Consider the following 19895-nt stretch of genomic DNA (forward strand, 5'->3'; position numbering starts at 1 on the left):
TTCTTTCTTTCTTTCTTTCTTTCTTTCTTTCTTTCTTTCTTTCTTTCTTTCTTATTCAATCTCTCTAAGAGGCTCTCAAGCAGAGCTTAACTCAGGAAATAGGTGATGATTAACTTTCAGGTGAGCACTGCTGACGTCACAGGCCAGACAGAGTCTAAGCCGCATGGAACTTTGGTCTCTCCCTGCACCTCCTCTTATGTGGACAGAGGCAGCCAGAAATGCAGCCTCTGGTGTCGCTCCACAAATCAGGAGATGTTAGGTTTGGATCATGTCTTTAATGACACTCAGTTTTAACCTTCGAAGCCATGAAGGCATTCTCTCCATCCTCAGATTTCTGGGTCTGTGTTCAAAAGGACAGGGCCATAAACAAACAGAAGAAGAAGCAGAGCCCTGGAGGTCAAGGGGTATGAGGAGCTACCTAGTTCACGCTGACTAACTTATGGAGAAGGAATGTGAACACCCCCCAAAATTATTTACTAAAACCACAGATTCTACTTTAATGAGGCCCATTTTTGTATGTGCTCACGTGTGCATAGGTGTATGCTACACATGTAGACGTATGTGCACATGTGTGTGGGAGCCAGAAGACAACCTCCAGTTTCAGTCCTCGGGCACCGAGTGCTTTTGGCCGTTGCTGTGTTGAGGCAGGGTCTGTCCCTGGCTGAGGTTCACCGAGTGGGCTGGCCGGGCTGGCACAAGTGTGGACCACTCGTGGCTTTTTCGCATGGGTTCTGGGGATCAAGCTCAGGTCCCTCCGCTTGTAGAGCAAGCATTTTACCAGCTGAGCTGTCTCTAAGGCCTTCGTTTTTCAAGTCTCTATACTCTTACACTTCTAATAGTTAGGAGCAGGTACATACTAGACTATAGCCTAGAACATACTGTGTACTCTGTGGCTGTACGCCCCCACCTTTGGATTAAACTACTCTCTAGACTGCACGGTGCTTCTTTAAAAACAATTCACTATACTTATGTATGGATTTGTGTGAGCACAAGTGTGCCTGTGCAGATCAGCTTGAGGGAAACAGTTCTGTCTTTCCACCGTGTGTTGGACCCGTGTGTTGAACTCAGGTAGGTCGTCAGGCTTGGTGGCCAGCCAAGTACCCTTGCCTGCTGAGCCTTCTCCCTGGCCCTGACCAATTCCCTTCCCCAAACTCCTTGCCTGGCACTTAGCTCCAGTCCTTTACTGTGCTGAATGAACTTGTGCCTCCTGGTTGTTTGGCTTGGGGTCACTGTCCACTCACCTGTGGAAGGTAAGGCCGTCCTTCATTCAGCTCTCTGTCCATGCATGTGGAGTTCACTCTCACCCACACTTGGTTTCAGTTCACACTTTTGGCATTGTATGACTGTAGGTGAAACTGTGGGATGGGAGACTGTAGTAAAAGAATTCTTTTCTTCTCAGCTTCCCATCACAGTCTAAAGTAATGGTTTTGATTTTACTTGCATGGCTTTTGTCTGTTTTCTCATGTGGGTTTCAAAATATGGGTCATTTTCATTGAATTCTGGAATATTTATTTGTCTCTTCAAGATGCTCGGAGAGGCCCTTTGTCCCCTGCCTGAGCTGTGGAGAGGCCTCCTGTTCCCTTCCCTCCCATCACTGCTTTCCCTGTTGCAGTTCCTCCTTCCGGACCTCACGTGTCTGAGAACATTCTCTGTAGCTGGAATAGATACCTACCTGGCTGGGAAGCTGCGAACAACGGCAGTGGGTTTGCCTCATGGCCCTGGGGGCTCGGTTAGTCTGCCAGTGTGGCATCTGCTGAGGAGTTTCTGCTGCGTCAGAGCCAGGCACAGGGAGGAGCAGGCGTGGGAAAAGGCAGAGAGATCCGTCAGGTAGCTTCTACAGGCCCACTCACATACCTAACCCCCCTCACAGTTAGTCCATCGCTCAAACGCAAGAGACGCTTAGCGCTTCTGCCTCTTTCGGCCTCTACAAGGGGAATCACGCTTCAGCGGGAGCTTTAGAAAAGATGCTCACAGAGTGACACCCAACCTTCTCTTCCTCGGCTTTTTTGTAAACTACATCTGTTAGTAGCTTCCTAAGAACAAGTATACGGAGGTAAAAAATGAAGAACCCAGAGGCCGGAGAGGTGACCACTGTGGCTCTTCCAGGGGACCTAGGTTCAGTTTCCAGCGCCCACCTAGTACCTCACAGCGGTGTCTAACTCCGGTTCCAGGGGATCCAGTGACTTTTTCTGGCATTTTCAAGAATCACGCACGTACATGGTACACAGACATACATGTATGCAAAACACCTATTCACATAAAATAAAAATAAATCCTTTAAAACATTTTTAATTAAAAAACAACAAAAGAACCCAGGGATCTAAAGACGGCTGCATCCTGCTTTCCGCTTGCCGATGGAGGGACTGTGAGTGGGGAGCTACCAGATTTGGATGTGTAACCAGCGGTGGCAGTGTCATCTGCCCGAGGAACCAGCGAGCTTATCCAAGCTGACCTGTGCCCCAACGACCTGGTTAAGCTGCTCGTCGGGCCCAAAAAACGCCAGCGTTTTTACAGCTTTCCTCCCAGGCCGGTCAGATCCCTGACTAGAAATCTCTGAAACCATGAGTGAAAATGAGTCTTTTCAAGGAAAAAAATTTCCTAATAGCGCACACACACACAAACACTCACACATCTCATATACTAACTTGACAAAGATTTAGGAGAAGGAGAATATTGATTTACATGTTCAGTCCACAGCATTTGTTTGGTATTCTACAAAATATATATGAAAGTAAAAAGAATAAATAGGTAAAGAAGGATGATATTTGTCAACGTATATCCATGCAGGGACCCAAGAACACATAACTGTTTATTTAATTAGTGGTAACTTTCAGGCTTCTGGTGTTACTCTAAAAATTATTATAAAAATAACAATTCACTTGTGGGTATAAATAAAGTGAGTACTGCATTTGTTATGTGCTGTACAGATAGACGCTTTTTTTTCTGCTGTTTTCTCAGTAGGGTGCTACTGGCATTTTGAGGAAGAGAATTCTATGTAAGGAGGAGAACCTAGGCATTATAGTTTGATTAGAACGTAGCATTGAAAAATAGTGATGTCGTTAAATCCCTAATTAGTTAAATTCTGTACCTATAAGGTAGTGGATTTGGGAGGTCAGACTGAATTGTTAAGCTGTGTTAGAAATCCTTAAGCGCTTTTAGTAGTTGTATTTTCCAGGCACAGAGGCATCCAGCATGGGTAAATTCTCACCAGCTGAATGTAAATTAAGGTTAATATCATTGACATTGATTAAATGAGTATTTCTACTCAAGAAGCTTAGACTGCACAGGATGAAGTTGTTAAGAACATTGTTTCATTTCTTTGTCTGGCTAAGCTGTTTTCTCTCAGTTCAGAGTTTGTAAATAATTGCTTATTAGGATATTTGAATTATTGAGGTTTGTATTACATATTGAATATATTTTGTGTTACTTTAGAAGATATTAAATTGCTACAGTATTTTGATTTTATAGTTAATTGAAATGAATCATTAAGAGCTTGCCATTTTATAATTTTTTATCCTGTCATAAACTACTTTATCTAAGGAGACAAGCAGATTTTAACTATTAAATAATCTTAGTAAAGATATTTTATTTATTGCTAGCAAGAAAAAAAAAATCATGCATAGCATTGAATGCCACTCCTATTTTCCTGTCCGTTCCGATTACAGAAGTTAACCAAGGATCAAGGTCCTTGGTTAATAAAAGTCTTGGTCTCATTAATAAAAGTCCTGATAGACACAGGCAGCAGGTCAGCAATTCAAAGATTTATTTGGAAGAGGAATCAGAGCTAGATGAGGAAGTGAAAGCATGCCTGCTGGAAGGCCGTGCTGGCAAGTTCCCCCGGGATACCCTGTTGGGGTGCTGTAGTGTGGCCTTAGAGAGGCTGATGAGTGCTGAGTGGTTAGTGGGGACCTTCTGACTAGTCACATAGAGGATTAAACTCCTTTGGCTTAGAGTTTACTTTTCAGTGCTAACAAATAATTTCAGAACTGAGCAGAATCTACCTTGGCTTAGCTGCTCCTCGGTTGCTAAAAGATGTCAAAGAGTCTGCTTGGGCTGCCATAATCAAATACCAAGAATTGCATGACTTAAAGTACAGAAAGGTTTTGTTGTTGCTGTTTTGTTTTTGTTTTCATTTCCAGAAACTGGTAGGTGCAAGATCACAGGTCCAGTAGTTTTTAGGTTTTAGTCTCTGAGGAGGCTCTTTTGCTTATCCTCCAGATGGCACATCCTTGCTGTCTTTATATGACCCTTCCTTGGTACAAGCGTTCTGGGTTTATAAGACACTAATCCTATTCTGTCAGGGCCTCATCCTCATTTAACCATAGTTACGTCAATTAAAGGAACAGCTCTAAGTGCAGCCATACTGGGGGTTAGTGTTGCAGTAGATGCTTGAAGGGATCACAAATATTCGATACATAATAATCCAGAGAGAATTAAGAACAGGTGGTTACATTTAGCTAGCTTAACTTTATGCAGTTGTACTACAGTGGTAGGGCCAGAAAACATGGAAACAGGAGAAAGATACAGTCTTTTGTTTTGTTTTGTTTTGTTTTGTTTTGTTTTGTTTTGTTTTGTGATGGGGGAGGGAGTTCATTGAGACAGGGTTTCTCTGTGTACCCCTGTCTGTCCTGGACTTGCTTTGTAGACCAGGCTGGCCTCAAACTCGCAGAGATCCACCTGCCTCTGCCTCTCCAATTGCTGTAACTAAAGGCATGCACCACCATGCTCAGCTCGAAGGATAGCTTGAAGAAATTGTGTTGTTGGCCCATATCTACAAACAGTGGAGGGTAGAGAGATGGCAGTCCCCTGGACATCCCTTCAGGGCTGAGAAGCTGGTGACGGTGTCAGCGCAGACAGTAGACAGCACATCCTGATTCCTCTTTGTCCGTGCTATAAGAGGACACCCGAAACAGGGAAGCGTAGAATTCGTTCAAACTCACTGACTCACAGTTTTGGAATTTGGGAAGTCTAACATCAAGAACTTATATCTGGCATCTATGGAAGGGGTGTTCCCTCTCCATCTCTTAGCAGAAAGCAAAAAGGCAGGGAAGACACGGGACCATGCAGGACAGTCACCCTTTTAACACTGAAATCTAATCCATAAGGACAGACCACGCAGTCACATCATTAATGTTGTAACTCATAACTGTAAGGATAACAGTTAAGTGTCAACATGACTTTTGAAGGAGACACAGACTCAGGCCACAGGATTCTACCTCTGTAGGAAATGCATAGCCTATTCTTCTCACATGCAAAACATCTTCACTCCATCTCTTAACTGTAAGTCTTAATGGCTCCAGCCTCAACTCCAAAGTCCAGAGGCTCCTCTGAATCAGATGTGGCTACATCGCATGGTATGATTCATCCCGAGGCAAATCCCAACAGCTATGAGCATGGAATCAAAACAAGTCTGTTCTTTCAAACTGCAGAGGTGGCATCAATGCAGGATGAACTTTGCCATCTCAGAAGAGAGAATCTAGACAAATGATGATGTAACAGGTCTGGGGCAGGTGCGGAGGGAGGGTGTAGAGAGGACAGGAGACAATACTGAATACCCTTTAACCCCATGTCTCACCTGCCAGACTCTGAGGACAGAGGCTGCCCCTCCCCCAAGCCCACCAGCTCCACCTCCTCCACCCCCCATGACTTTGCTGGGCTCCACCACACAGTGCCTTCATGGCTTGGAGCTTGCTTCCTACAGCTGTTGTATTCTTGTAGCTCCAAAGCTCTGTGCTAGGGCCAGCGCCACCTCAGGAAGCTGTGATGAAGCAGCTCCATTACTGTAACAAGTCTCTGCCTGGGTCCTCAGGCTGTCCAGGACATCTTTTATCAACAAGGTGAAGGAAGCCGTGCTGTCAGAGCATTGCGTCCTGGGGTCTCAGGCACAGCCTGTGCTTTCCTGAGAGGGTGTGAGGCTTTGCTTGCGCCACTGCTCGGGCGACTGAGGAGCACTGCATCGGGAGTGTGGAGAGCAGAGATGTGACGCCTGGAGCCCAGGACGCTTAAGGCCTCTCTCCCTCGTTTCCTCCCTCTAGGCTGTGATGGGGAGGGTAGCATGGGAATCTCTGATGTCCCTTCAGGGTTGTCCTTGCAGCTATGGAGGAATAGCCTCTGGCTTTTTTTTTTTTTCTGCCAACAATAATTTCTTTCTCAAATGGTGCCAAGACCACATCCTTGGTTTTCCTCTCCTGAACAAGCATGTTCATTTTCTCCACAGGGCCAGCCTGATAATCCCTCAAATCTCAACCTTCTGGTTTAATTCCATCTCAAGACAGTTTCTTCTCACATTTTACTGTAAAAGAAGCCACACCGGACCTTCAGTGCTTTCCTCTGGCATGTGCCATGGTCACGCTGAGCTCTGCTTCCGCAGAGCCCTGGGGTGTGACACAGCCCAACAGGATGCTCCAGTTTCCAGGGCCTTCCTCATTTCCATCTGAGATCTCATCAGAGTGGCCTTTTCCATTCACATTGCCGCCAGCCTTCTCATCACGGTCACTTTTTAAGCCATCTCTGAGTAGTCCCCAGCCTTCCCTGCCGTTCTTGCCCGAGCCCTCGCTGGCATCATGCTTCACAGCAACCTGGGCTTTTCCAGGCAGGATCCTCTAACTTCCAGCCTCTTCCCGTCCCTCCTCCGAAGCTTCTTTTGCATTTCCACTTGTTTGCTATGTCAACATCACTCTGCTTCAGTTTGGGGCGTGACCTATTTTGTGCTGCTGAAGCAGCAGAATACCACAGATCTGATAATTTATAATGGACAGAATGTCACCAAGACACTGTTCTTTTTTTTTTTCTTTCTTTCTTTCTTTATTAATTACACTTTACTCACTTTGTATCTCCCCTGTAGTTCCCTCCCTCCTCCCTTCCCAATCCCTCCCTTCCTCCACCCTCTGCACGCATGCCCCTCCCCAAGTCCACTGATAGGGGAGGACTTCTTTTCCTTCCTTCTGATCCTAGTCAATTAGGCCTCATCAGGAGTGGCTGCATTGTCTTCTTCTGTGGCCTGGTATTGCTGCTTCCCCCTCAGGGGGAGGAAATTAAGAGCAGGCCAATCAGTTCATGCAAGACACTGTTCTTGAAGCTGGGAAGTTCAAGATCAAAAAGTGGCATCTAGCAGAGCATTCTGGGTAGAACCTCCCATGGCAAACAGGTGAAGGGACAAGAAAGAGGGAGACCCAGGGACTGTACTTTGTTTTGTTTTGTTTTGTTTTGTTTTGTTTTTGAAGACATATTTTCTCTATGTAGCCTCTGCTGTCCTGGACTCACTTTGTAAACCAGGCTAGCCTCGAACTCACAGTGATCCGCCTCCCCAAACGCTGGGATTAAAGGCGTGTGTTACCACATCCAGCTCTGGGTCTGAACTTTCCTAACAGCACTGGTCTCATCCACAAGCCGGGTCCTGCCACAGTGGCACTAAATTTCAGCCTTTAGAGGGAAAACACACAATTCTCGAAAAAGTTTCTGACTCAAGGTGTCAGATTTTATTTTGCTGCTGCATAATAAATAGATAATGGATAATAAATAGATGAACGGACTTTTGACCTTCTCACCCTGGGATCCAGTAAAGCCGTGACCCCGAATGAGACCCTCCCCCGTCCCCGCAACAGAAAGCACACATCAACGCTGTGGCTACACACCCATGTCTGAATCTGACACAGGTTCTTTCTTTACCATACATTCCATGGACTGGCACTTCATGACCCAGAGGATTAAAGGACTTGACGACACACCTGATGACCTGCATTCAATAACCCACACGATGGAAAGAGAGCCAGCTCCCTCTAGTTGCCCTCTGACCTCCACAGGCATGCCATGACTGTGTACACACACACCAAATAAATATACTTTTAAGTTTTGTGATTAAAAAAATAAAATTTATTTTAATTATCTGTTCTGAGTTCAACTGTACTATAATAAACCACTTTAGCAGTTGTTTGCTTTAGGATGGGAATTGCTCAGGTAGCTCTAACCCAGGTAGGACTGCTGAGCCCTGTGGTGGGAGTACACGAGTTTGTGTGGTGTTCTGTCACTCTGGTAGGGTTCTTGTGCCAGCTGTCAGCAGATCAGTCAGGGAGCCACATGCTTTCCCAGCACTCCTCAGTTTCTAAGAAAGAAAGTAGACGTACGAGGCATCTTCATGACCCGACTTCATTCAGAAAGCACTTCCTGACTCACTTGCCGGTGCTGTGGACTGAACATTTGATGTCCCCCCCCCCCCAAATGGCTGAATGCCTAACTCTGTGTGATTGGGTACTAGAAAGCAGGGCTTTGAGAGGTCAGGAGATGAGGGGGGAACTCACTTAGATGCTCTCAGTGCCCTTACTAACAGTGATTTTAGAGAGAGCACCTGCAGGCTTTCAATACTCCCTCCTCTTCTTCTCCCCATTGCCGTGTGAGAACACCGCCATCTGAAACCTGGGCAATGCCCCTTAATCAGAACTTGACTCTTAGTGACACTCCTTTCTCCTACTTCCAGCCTCCAGAGCTTCGGGGACAATTCTTTGTCGCTCTGGAGCCGCCCAGTCAGCAAGAGCCTGTCTCCTCTGGGCCAGCTGCACAGGGTCTCTTGAGAGTTTGTTGAAAGGCAGAATGGATGCCACTTCTAAGCCTGACACTTCTACATCTTAATAAGACACATCTTACATTTGTGAAAACATCCCGGTTTCAGTGTGAGCTAAGTGTCAAATAGGAAAGCATGATCATAAAAATACAATATATTTTATACAAAAATTAAAGGTTTTATAGTAACCATTTTGTTGAAGGTTCATTTTAATCAGAAATGGCTTCCAGATGAGTCTAATTCCACACTTTGATTTTAATTTTAGAAACGATTGAGAACAATGAAGATTCCAGAGTTCTAGCTTACACAACAAAGTGAAGTGCTTTGGTAACATAGATTTAAAATATGGGAATGTTTTTAGGGAATATATAGGAATATATTTTGGGAATATATATCGGGGGACACTGGCCGGAGATTAGCTTGCACCGCACCCCAGCAGAGCTCTGTTAGGGTATGACTGCCTCTCCCTGACCTCAGCTTCCCCATAGCTGCAGCTATCTGTGCTTCATGCAAACTGACTCTGATTTTTCATCGCTCTAAAGACCTAGTGAAATGTTTAGTACAGTGTTGGCCTGGATTGAATAGCTACGTGGCCATTGACACTTGACTTCCTTGAGTAAACCAGAAGTCCTAAGTCTTTATTGTTCTAAATTCCCCACCATTATCTGGCAGAGAAGATGCAGCCTTCCTTAAGGTATGTACACAGGATTGGTGTAATAAGCCCTGTGCATACCAAAAAAAAAAAAGTATAAATCTCTTATATAAAATGGCGTTTGCATGTAACCTATGAGCATCTTCGCACAGACTAAGACATCATCTTTAGATTCTTTGTGATACCTACTGTACTGTAAGTAAATGTGAGGGATTGTTACAATGTAATGTTTAGAGACTACCACAAAAAAAAAAAAAAAGAAAGAAAGAAAAGAAAAGAAAACTCTATACCTGTTTGGTACAAGCACCTGCTTAGTTGGAGCAGGGGATCCAAGGATGTAGATATGGGCCACTCTCTGTTTAAATCAGCCTGACGATGTTCCATACAGAGATCTTCTTACTCTCCGAATTGCAGCATCTGTACCCGGTCGTGTGCTGGCAGGTCACAGGACCGGAAATGCAGCCTCCAGCCACACAGCTACAGGTCTAGATGTGGTTCCACTAGATTCTTAATCCATTATTTTAGAAGGCCAGGAAAGCCAACTGCATCCCCAAATCCCACGAATAGTATCTATTTCCTAAACTGAATTCCCTGATGAGTAGGGCTTTAATGTCACAAACGGAAAGCCATTTCTGCCATTCATTAGTTCATAACTTACTCAGTGCATATCTGAGTTATCATTTAATCAACCACTTCTAATGTGACCATCTTGATGAAAGACGATTGAAATATACATTTCTTTTTATCCAGGGGGTTTACTAAACAAAACCCCATATTTGTACATACAGCATAAGGCCACGTGATCATAAGGTAAACAAAGGGAGCCTGTGAATGGGCTCACGGTGTGTGTGTGCTGGAAGCTGAGAGGGAGGCCCGAATTGCTACTGAGGAGAATCTGGTTCTTTCTGTTTGTTATCATCAAATTGGTATTAAAATTAAATTTGGAATTGGGGCTCGCTAAATATCTGTCAGTCATTAAAACCTGCAGGAATACCTTCTAAAATGTTTTGTCCTTGGAATTAAACATTTTCTGTAAGATTCTAGAGTATTTATTTTTGTAGTCTAGAAGCCTATGGACTGGAGAGGTGCCTGAGTGGATAAAGTGCTTGCCACTTAAGTGTGAGCCCCTGAGTTCGAATCCCCAGAGCCTGGCACAGTAGCAGCGACATGAGTCTGTAATGGAGCACTGTAGATGGAGATGGGAGGCAGACACAGGAGAATTCAGAAGCCCACAGGCCGGCTTCCATGGTAGCAAACAACAGAGACGCTCCTTCAGAGAAGCTGAGGACCAACAGCTGGGGTTGCCCTGTGATCTCTAAGTGCCATCATGGCACAGTGTGGCACACACACACATCTGGCACGTTTGCGTGACCATGCTTTATTACTGTGTTAAAAAAAAAACAATTTAGGTGATTTAGTTAAATGTTTATAATGAGAGTTTTAACTTTGACAACTTGAATATATTTTATCACATTTTTTTCAATTTACAATGTTTTCTATGCTCCCTAAAAAATCAGCTTGCTTGTTTTAAACAGCATTTTATGTCCCTATACTTAAAGTGTTTCTAATCTGAATTCTGCAATGTCCACTGCAAACACATAGTGAATTGTCGCTAAGAACATTTTGTGGAAGTGGTTTAGATCTAGATACTGTAAACTCTGGCCATTAGCAACATTTTCATATTTCTAGCTTTGAGAGTCACATAATTACTTCCTTTGTATTTTCTTCCCAACTATACAATTGTACATTGTTGATGCCATAGATATAACTAACTTATTTTTTTTTTTTCAAGTAGGTAGGCTCCTGATGTCTCTTCTATTCCGTTTGTGCTAGACAATTTGCTGAAATTGTCTGTGGCTTATCTGTGAATCGTGGACATCCCTCAATGAAGTCCACAAATGTGTATAAGATAAAAGACCAGTGAGGACTTAGAATATCTCATTTCCTTGAGCTTTAGTTTGGTTAGTAACAATCAAATGGGCTATTTTGTTTGTCTCTTATTCTGGGAAGAGCAGAGTGTTCTAGAAGAGAGACAGGAAATCGTCACATGGCTTCAGGTGCATGAGATGACAGGAGAGGCTGGCCTCTGGCCTCCGAGTCGGTGTTTCATCTTTAACTCAGTTAAGCCTGAATTGATTTAAAGGAGAACAGATGCGCACGCTGCCTCAATGGGCTCTGACGCATCCCATGACACGGCAGGCCAATCAGAAAGTTACTACCCGGACCTCATGATATTAAAATCAACGGGAGCCCTTTCTGGTTTCTGCATTTTTCTTTGTTCTTTAAACATGTTCTTTTCAGGAGGGAAGGAAGGAAGGGAGGGAGGGAGGGAGGGAGGGAGGGAGGAAGGAAGGAAGGAAGGAAGGGGATCCAAAAAGTCTGCAATCCCCACATTAATGATATATGTAGCTCAAGATACTTTTGAAAGTTTTAGAAACTCTTTAATTTTCTATTTATTTTGGATCTTATTGTCTGTGCTGACAATACACAAAAAGCAAACAAATCTTTTGTTTTGAAGATCAAAAATTAAATTATGTGCATTCCCATGTACTTGGGTGTATGTTCACCACGTGGTCAGAAGAGGGAGTCTGGTGTCCCGGAACTGAAGCCACTGAGCCACTGAGCCACGTCTCCAGGCCTGCAACTGAGTCTTCTCAACTTCAAGCAGCTAATGGACATTCCTTGATTCCTACATAATCCTAGGAAGACACCCTTCAGATATGTACTAAAACTCACTTCTGGGGAAAGAAAGAAAGATGAAAACAGTGACCCAGCGAGGGCTTTCCTCAGACTGTTCTATCAGTGAAGCGCTTCTCTGCTTCGGAGAGGAAGTAGATTCCCTGACCCAGGAGCGTTGACAGCTCACACTTCTTTTGTGAGGTCTCAATGCTGAGTGTGGGCTCCATCTGAAGTACTCCCTATCCTGTGGCTCTCCCAGTTACTACAGTCTCAGTCTCCAGGAAAGGCACCTGAGCACCAACTCGGGGTCACATGACCTAGAGTTGGTTTGCCCACATGCTTTTCACTGGCTGTCAACATTTCTCCTGAGAACATCCTGCCCTCTTGAGACTGATTAACTCACAGCAGGGAAAGTGGGACCTTAAGGTGACTGTTAATGGGAGATTAGTGGGCTGTGGCTGAGGGAAAATTGCCTGGGAAGTGTTTTTGCCCTTCAAGCACAAAACTCAGAAAGCTTGTGCCACAACCAGTCTGGACTGGCTCTGGGGTTCTGGAATTTCAACAGCTTGTTGAGATTTTAATAACAGTTACAACTGAATTACTTTAAAGTAGAATTACATAAATCATATTAAAAATAAAGTTAGAAAATACCAAAAGTTCATCATTTCTGAAATGTTTTACCATTACTCTTGAAAGGATTCGTGTCTGGTGAGCCTGTTGGGGGCAGTCCTTCAGGATAGGGTGCTCTGTGTTGCCTTTAAACTTTGTGTTCATGGCCTCAACATGAAAGCTTCAAATCAGCCACCTCAGTGGCAAGCACTGTGAATCAGGACTTGATTTCTTTTTATTTCGTTGCCTGTCTATGAAGAAATTGTTATTTTAAATTATACTTGAAAGTAAGTTGAATCTATAGCCATTGCCTGGGGAAAGCACCAAAATATTGCGTGAGGAAATTTTCATAGTTTTCAAATATTTGCTCATGTTATCAACAAACAAGTGAGCTTCCCACGTGTGGCCATTCTTTCTCTTTATTCTAAACTACTAAAGGAAAAATTGCATTCATGTCTGAAGTACACCCAATCTGTCAGTTGTGGTCATAGGTTGACTGTGTGAACATTCTATGAGGAGTAAATCGTGTGTGTGTGTGTGTGTGTGTGTGTGTGTGTGTGTGTGTGTGTGTGTACATGTGTACATGATACATTTGCGTGCAGTGTACACATTCACGTGTGGACAGTACACACATGGCCATGCCTGTCTTTGTATGTGTGTGCTAGGAATCTAGACTCAGGCCCTACCATTCGAGGAGCAAGTGCTCTTACCCTGAGTTCAGTTTGTAGAAGTTTGTTTACTCGTATTTGTGTGCTGTATGCTCTGTGCTTCTTGTTAACAGTAAATATCTTTGGTTTTTCGTTTTTTTTTTTTTTTTTTTTTTCTGTCAAACCAGCCGTTAAACATCTGCCAGCAAACCACTGCCTGGAAGGTACAATTGCTTTGCAAACTTTTCGCCTGCCTGACCTGCCTGAACCACAGAGTGAAAACCCTTCTAATAGCTTCACCTTGAATACAGTTGAAATAGCCAGTGACTTTTGATCCTACTGGAGGAAAAAGAGAGAGAGAGAATATGTAGGTTGTGTCTGTCTGGGTGTTTCCTGTTAAGAGCAAACACTGTCAATACATCTCCGAATAACCCAAAAGCAGCCTTCGGAGAAGTCTCGTGTTCTGCAGCATGCGTGAGCCACCCTAAGGCGAAGATTAGAGGCTACGCTTCCAGCGTCGCTGGCTTGAGGAATAGCATTTTCCCGGGAAGAGCAGTGACCTGAGACACTTCCCAAATCAGTGTGTCCAGCTAAGAAAACATTAAGGATGAAGATGTGGTACTTTTAGCTGCTCCTGTGCTCACTTCGAGTGACCTACAAGTAAGATCCTATCAGTCCCTAGGCACGGCTAGCCCCCACCCTCAAGAGGTGCTCTTGTGGTCTTCAGGGGCCATGCTCACATATGCCGAGTTACTTGTCTACTTTAATTCCTTTTGGATGGTTCTCACAAACTGTATTTCCAAATCACATTCCATGCTGCCGAAGGTGGAGCCATTTGATCATTTGGCGCATAGCAATAAGCAGATTCTTTGACCTGCAGAATTTTGAGAATTCCCCTCCTTCCCAGTTTGTACTTTATGAAAATCTAGTATTTGTTACTGAATGAAAAAGGGTTGGGGGGAGGATAGAAAAGAAGAGAGGAGAGGGGAGGAGAGGAGTAGAAAGATAAAAGAAATTTGTGCAATGTTTTCTGGGAAATTGCTTTCCTTTCTTGGGAGTTGAATTCTTAAGAGTAAGGGATAAAAATAATACCTGAGCACATTGTATTTGATTCAAGGATGAACAGGCTACTAATGGAGACAAACCTTGCAAGCAAAGCTCTCGGTTCCTGTAGAAAACTAGCTAGCTTGCCAGGCAGAATGGAGAGAACTTACACTGCACATTTCCTCGAAGTGACCAGGCAGAAGGGGTTTTGTTGTTGCTATTTAAAGGCTCTAAATATTCAGATGATGTCAGGCTCTTTGTTAGGACAGCCATTTTTACATAACTCATCACAAAGGGTACCGAAAGGCACTATCAGGGAACTTTTAATCTCTTGGGATTTTGCTGTAGTGGAAGGTGACAGACAATGTGGGATTTGTTTGTTTATGTGCTCTCCCACCATGGTGTCTAAGATGAAACAGTTGATCCATACAGAAGTAGAATTTTTCTTGTGCTTTATTAGCATGTAATAATTATGTATGGTGGGTTTTATTATGACTTTTTCATACATACACATAATGTAATTGGATCATATTCGCGTATACACATCCTTACCCTTCCTTTCCCCCCTCCCAGTCCTGGGAATCTTTTTCCTAAATTGTTCTTCTACTTTCATGTCTGGGGGTGAGGGGAAGAGAAGGGGTACACATCAAATACATAGAGTATTGATAGCACTGTAGACTTTGAGCTTGGAAGGGGGAAAGACTTGGCCAAAAATGGAGCGTTTCAAAAATGTCAGGCTCTAGAGAGGAATGGTTAAGGAGCTGGACTAGCCTTAGCTGCTTATAACAGTCATGATAAAGGGCAAAGGTGCCACGTTGAATGGCGGTAGGGCATGAAGTCCATTATATATTATATAAAATTGACCTGCAATTGGACAAAAAAATTACACCCTATTTTGTGACTTGAGTATGAAGTAGTCATCCCCCACCCCTCGACGGGCTCGTGTGCTGAATTCCTGGTCCCCAGCTGGTGGCACTATTTTGAAATGTTCTGGAAGTTTCTCGAGGTTGGGTTGAGTGGGAAGAAGTAGGTCATAGGGGAGTGAAGGTTGTACCTGGTCTCGACCCCTTCCTCAGGCCCCGTCCCTTATGAGTAGATCAATCTCTGCCATATGCATCTACCAACGTGACGCTCTGACGAGGCACCCAGAGGCTGGAGTGTGAGCCAAAATAAAGCCATCTTCTTTACACTTGTTCTCTCGGGTGTTTTGGTCACATCGTCACAAAAATTAGCTAATGCGTCAATGAAGAGAAAATCATGCACAGAACACAAGGTTAGCTTGCTGGGACTAAGGCTGGGTTTTTTCTGCTTTTTCCCAAATTTATTGCATATTTTTGTATTTTTGTGTGCATAAATGTCTATTTTATATGTATTGGCTATATTTACAAGTATGTAGATATACTATTTTACACACACGTCCATTCACACACGTGCACACCACACACACTCACACCACACACACAGACAAACGCAAAAAGACAAAAGAATCCATCTGTAGCCATAGTAAGGACTAAACTTTATAAACCGTCAGACACGGCTCAGCCGTTGAGAGTGCCGGCCGCTCTTGCGAGGACCCGGCTTTGGACCCACCCACCTGGTAGCACAGAACCATCTGTAACTCCAATTCCAGGGACCAGACTCCCTCTTCTAGCCTCTCCAGGCGTCGAATGCAGGTGGCGCCCACGCAAGCCCAAATTAAAAGATAAATAAATACATCTTAAAAATGCAATCCATCAGTGGGTGGGTAAAAGTCTCGCCTCGTGTTGAGACTGTGCTTTGCTCTAGGAACAGGGCCCTTCTCTTCGCAGTAACCCTTCTAGATGTAAATCAGGGCCTTGCTCCCCTGCTTTCACTCACGGTCCTCTTTGATCACGACTTCACACAATGAAAAGATACTTCCTTGTGCAAAGCAAGCAGTTAGCTTCTCATAAGCCCGAACAACAAAGGCCCCTCTGTGAGGACCAGGAATTCCTGTTGGAATGGAGGGTAGGCCCCCAGCTGAACCGTATCCAAGGAAGATGTTGCAAAGCTTGCAAAGCTTGTTGGGAGAAAGGAGCGCTGCGTGAGATCTTTTCTTTCTGCTCAGATATTGGCCTTGCTTAGGGTTGGGGGTGGGAGGCCATCAAAGGAGAAACAGAAGCCCAGCCTGAATGTGTTTGCCAATTACAAGGAAAAGCCCTGGTGCCAACTCAGGCTTATCATGTTCAGAATTTAAAGCCTTTTGGAAAGGAAATGGTTTCCCTCTCATGAAAAGAACAGAAGGTTATAGAAAGAGACTGTCCGCTTTGTGATACAAACTGAGGCAAAAACCAATCTACAATGAAGTCACAGCTGGCTCAGTTCACTTCTGTCATGCCCACCGGGGAAGGTGGCACGGTGCGTGTGCGCCGGGCACGGTGCCACGAGTCATAGACTGCAGCCTGGCTTTAACATGGCGTTCCCCGCCCCTCCTCGCCTACCCTGAGCCGATCTTCTAAGTTTGCATGCCCCGCAAACCTTCTCTGCTCCCCATCCTCACATCCTTCCCCTCCTCCCAGGCTTCATGGGGATGGCTTAAGGAATGATCATCACTGCCTCTGTGAGGCCAGCATGTCCAGGAACGTTGGGAAATGTTAGCGCCTTTCCCTTCACCCTTCTCCAGGCAGAACTGCCCCTTCCTGCTACAGGTACTTGTGTTCTCTGGTCATGACAAATACCTTAAGACAACGCCAGAAAAATTGGGTAGTGATGAGCGGGAGAGGGAAGGAGAGCCACTCTCTTCGACAAGAGGGGCTCCTGTAGGCCATCTTCCTCATTGCATACCACCAAGGAGCGAGGAGAATGGTAGCTGCCATATCTGTACCTTATCACCTGCCAACCCTGAGCTGTCCGTATACCTCAGCTGAAGGAGCAAAGCCAGAGAGGTGAGAAACGGAACTACAGGCTACACAGCTCCTTAGTGGTAAGGCTGAGAGTCAGAGCTTTCCGGCTGTAGGCCTAGGCCTGTCTCTCCAAGTGAAAACGCCTTTTCAAAGATGTGCAAACTCTGAGTCGCTAGCCGCCTTTGACCCCTAATGCCTGTGGGCAATCCGGCGGGGTCAGCAAAAGAAACACTCCTTCTGAGATTAGCGGTGGCTCCACCTGAGAACTACCCAGCATACAGAGGACAGATTTCTATCCCGTGGGCAGTAGCCGGGGAACACCAAACAGTACAAACATCTTTACTAACAGGCAAGGGACATGACACCTCCAAGGGTTTAATGTCCTCAAATGTACTGGGAGAAAGACTCGCTAAGAGCCTCTAGCCAGTAGAACGCTAGGCGTGTTCTGTTCCCAAGGCCAGTTGGGTAGCATCGATCCCACACAGCTGTTAAGCACCTGCCATGTGGCTGGGTAGCGGCAGTGGGGAGCCAAGCACCTGACTGTATTTAACTCTCAGTGAGTTAAATTAAATAACCACCTGTGGCCGGCAGGCAGGCATCGTATTGGACTGTGTAGCTCTAAAACATTCCAAAAGGTTGACAGATTCTCACATCACCTGGCCTCATGCTTGTTTATGTTTTAGCTATAAACTTTATGTTTGAAGTGTAAAGGGAATTTTTTAAAGTATTGATGGACAAAGAGACCCAGAAGGAAACAATACACATGAAGGCTTGGGAGCAGGATATCATGGGGGTGCTTGAAACGGTGAAAAGATCAGGATGACTGGAAATAGACAGTTTCAGAGATGCTTGGAGAAAACCGTGGGTGTTACATACTGGATGCTTCGAGGACTAACTGAGGTCGCTGACTTGACAGACAGCACAGAGCCACTCCAGGTTCCCTGCCTGCCGGGGAACAGCTTGAGAGCCGTGAGTCGCAAGGCTGGTACCACCCGTCTCCTGGGTCTTGGCTTAAATTCATTTTCTAACTTCTTTATTCTTGTGGTGCTGTAAATGTATTTATGCCGTGGTGGGGTGCCCAGGGAAGCCAGAAGAGGGCATCAGACAGATCACCGAGAGCTGGAGTTACAGGAGACAGTGTGATGCCCAGTGCGGGTCCTGGGGACCCAACTCGGATCTTCTGGAAAAGCAGTAAGCATTCGTAACTACTGCACCGTCTCCCCAGCCCCCGGGGTTTCACACTGCGCTCTCAGAGGTTCCACCCTCCACACAGATGGAGGCTACCTGTCACTCTAGTCCTCTTCCTCCAGCTATTTCCCGTGAAGCTCTGTCTCTGGTTCTAATATCTGGCTAGCCACCATGTGACATGCCCTATGATGGGTCGGGGAGAGTGACCTATTTATGACCCTTTAATGAGTTCAGTCCTAGGCAGCTGCCTGACTCAGCGACATCTCACTGTATACTCATGGGCATTGAAGAGTGGCTGCCAACAGACAGTTCAGTATCGTTTTCAAAGCAAACACATGACCTCATCAATTCCTCCGAGATAACACACCAGAAAAAAAATGGTCCTCAGCACCGAACCCTTGCTGGGGCTTGCTCTCTCAAACACCACTGCTGTTCCTTTTATTTCTTTCGCCCCAGACTTTTCGCTCCATCCACGGAGAGTTGTCTTTTCCCTCCCAGTCTTTCTTCCTGAGTGCTGCAGACTCCAGGGAAATCCGTGGTCCCTCCAGGATCCTCAGTGACTTATTCTTTAAACATCACAAGTCCGGAATATTCATTCCGCCTCACAGGAGGCTGTTGCTCTGTAGGGCAAGTCACGCAGCATTTCCCGCAGCTTCCTGGTACCAGGGCACAAAGCAGGAGCTCAGAATTCTTTGTGGCTGCGTAAACAGCAACCTCCTCGTTGGCACGCTCCTCTGCTAAGGCTTTCCTGTCCTGACTGGCCGGCACTAGTTCCCCGCCGGCCTGACTCAGGCTGTCAGAGCTGCCCAGGCTCTCGGTGTCCAGCCTCCCTCGCCTGTCTGTCTTCAGTGCTGTTGTGCAGACTCTGAGTTCTGTGTACGCGTTCTTGCCGCCTTGCTTTCCCCATACGGGTGGGTAGGCCCCGAGTGCACCAACTTCACCGAGCACATCCTGTCCTTCCCAAGCACTATGCACTCCTAATACGATAAATAACGACTGGGACGGTGCAGTGAGAACAGCAGGGCTAGGACGTTCAATGTTCTCAGGTTTTTAGAGAAAATGCTGACTAAAAATGAATACGGAGTAAAAATGCGTGACTATCAGAATATGAAACTGAATCACTGCCCGAAAGTCATCATCCGGTCCTGTATGGAGGGCTGGAGTTCATCACCTCACTATTTCATTCCGTTGGGAGTAGAATAAAAGCGTCTTGAACACATGTCTGTACCTAGTGGAGCATTCTACCGAATGGAGAAGTATTTCCTTGCCTTCTAAATTCTCTACGTCGTTTTCATTATAAGCAAAGAGACTTTCTAAATTACGTATTCTGTTGAATGGTTATACTCTTACTAGGTGAAGCATTGCTTGATAGGTCCCCAAGAAGCAGATTTGTCTAATTCCTCCCCCTCTTCCCTCCGTATCCATTAGAGTGGAGGCATATTGCCATGCAGTGTTCACTAACACTAACCCCAAGTGTGTTAATATGTTCACATCGCTCTAAGGAAGCACCCTAAACTGCCTGGCTTATAAACAGCAGAAACCCAGTCTCACAGTTCTGGAGGACTCTGAGATGAAGGCCCTAGCCGATGGTGTCTGCTAGCTCTTATGTCCTAGATAACCATCCTGTCGCTGTGATCTGGACTGGTGAAGGGCCAAGG

At 45.2% G+C, this 19895-nt stretch overlaps 1 protein-coding gene across 2 annotated transcripts in view; it reads left to right on the forward strand.

The window, feature by feature from the left end:
* Positions 1 to 19895, forward strand: part of CUNH4orf19 (chromosome unknown C4orf19 homolog) — a 71447-nt gene that overhangs the window by 31680 nt on the left and 19872 nt on the right. Inside the window, exon 1 of one of the 2 annotated variants that reach the window (XM_055623792.1) lies at positions 13787 to 13804. The exons of the other annotated variant lie outside the window; for it this stretch is intronic. The gene's annotated coding sequence lies outside the window, so the exon portion shown is untranslated. Of the gene's footprint in view, positions 1 to 13786; positions 13805 to 19895 lie in introns of those variants that run through there. 2 annotated transcript variants of the gene reach the window in all.

The sequence above is a fragment of the Psammomys obesus genome, unplaced genomic scaffold (assembly GCF_907164565.1).
Source record: "Psammomys obesus unplaced genomic scaffold, mPsaObe1.curated_primary_1811, whole genome shotgun sequence".
Lineage (NCBI taxonomy): Eukaryota > Metazoa > Chordata > Mammalia > Rodentia > Muridae > Psammomys > Psammomys obesus.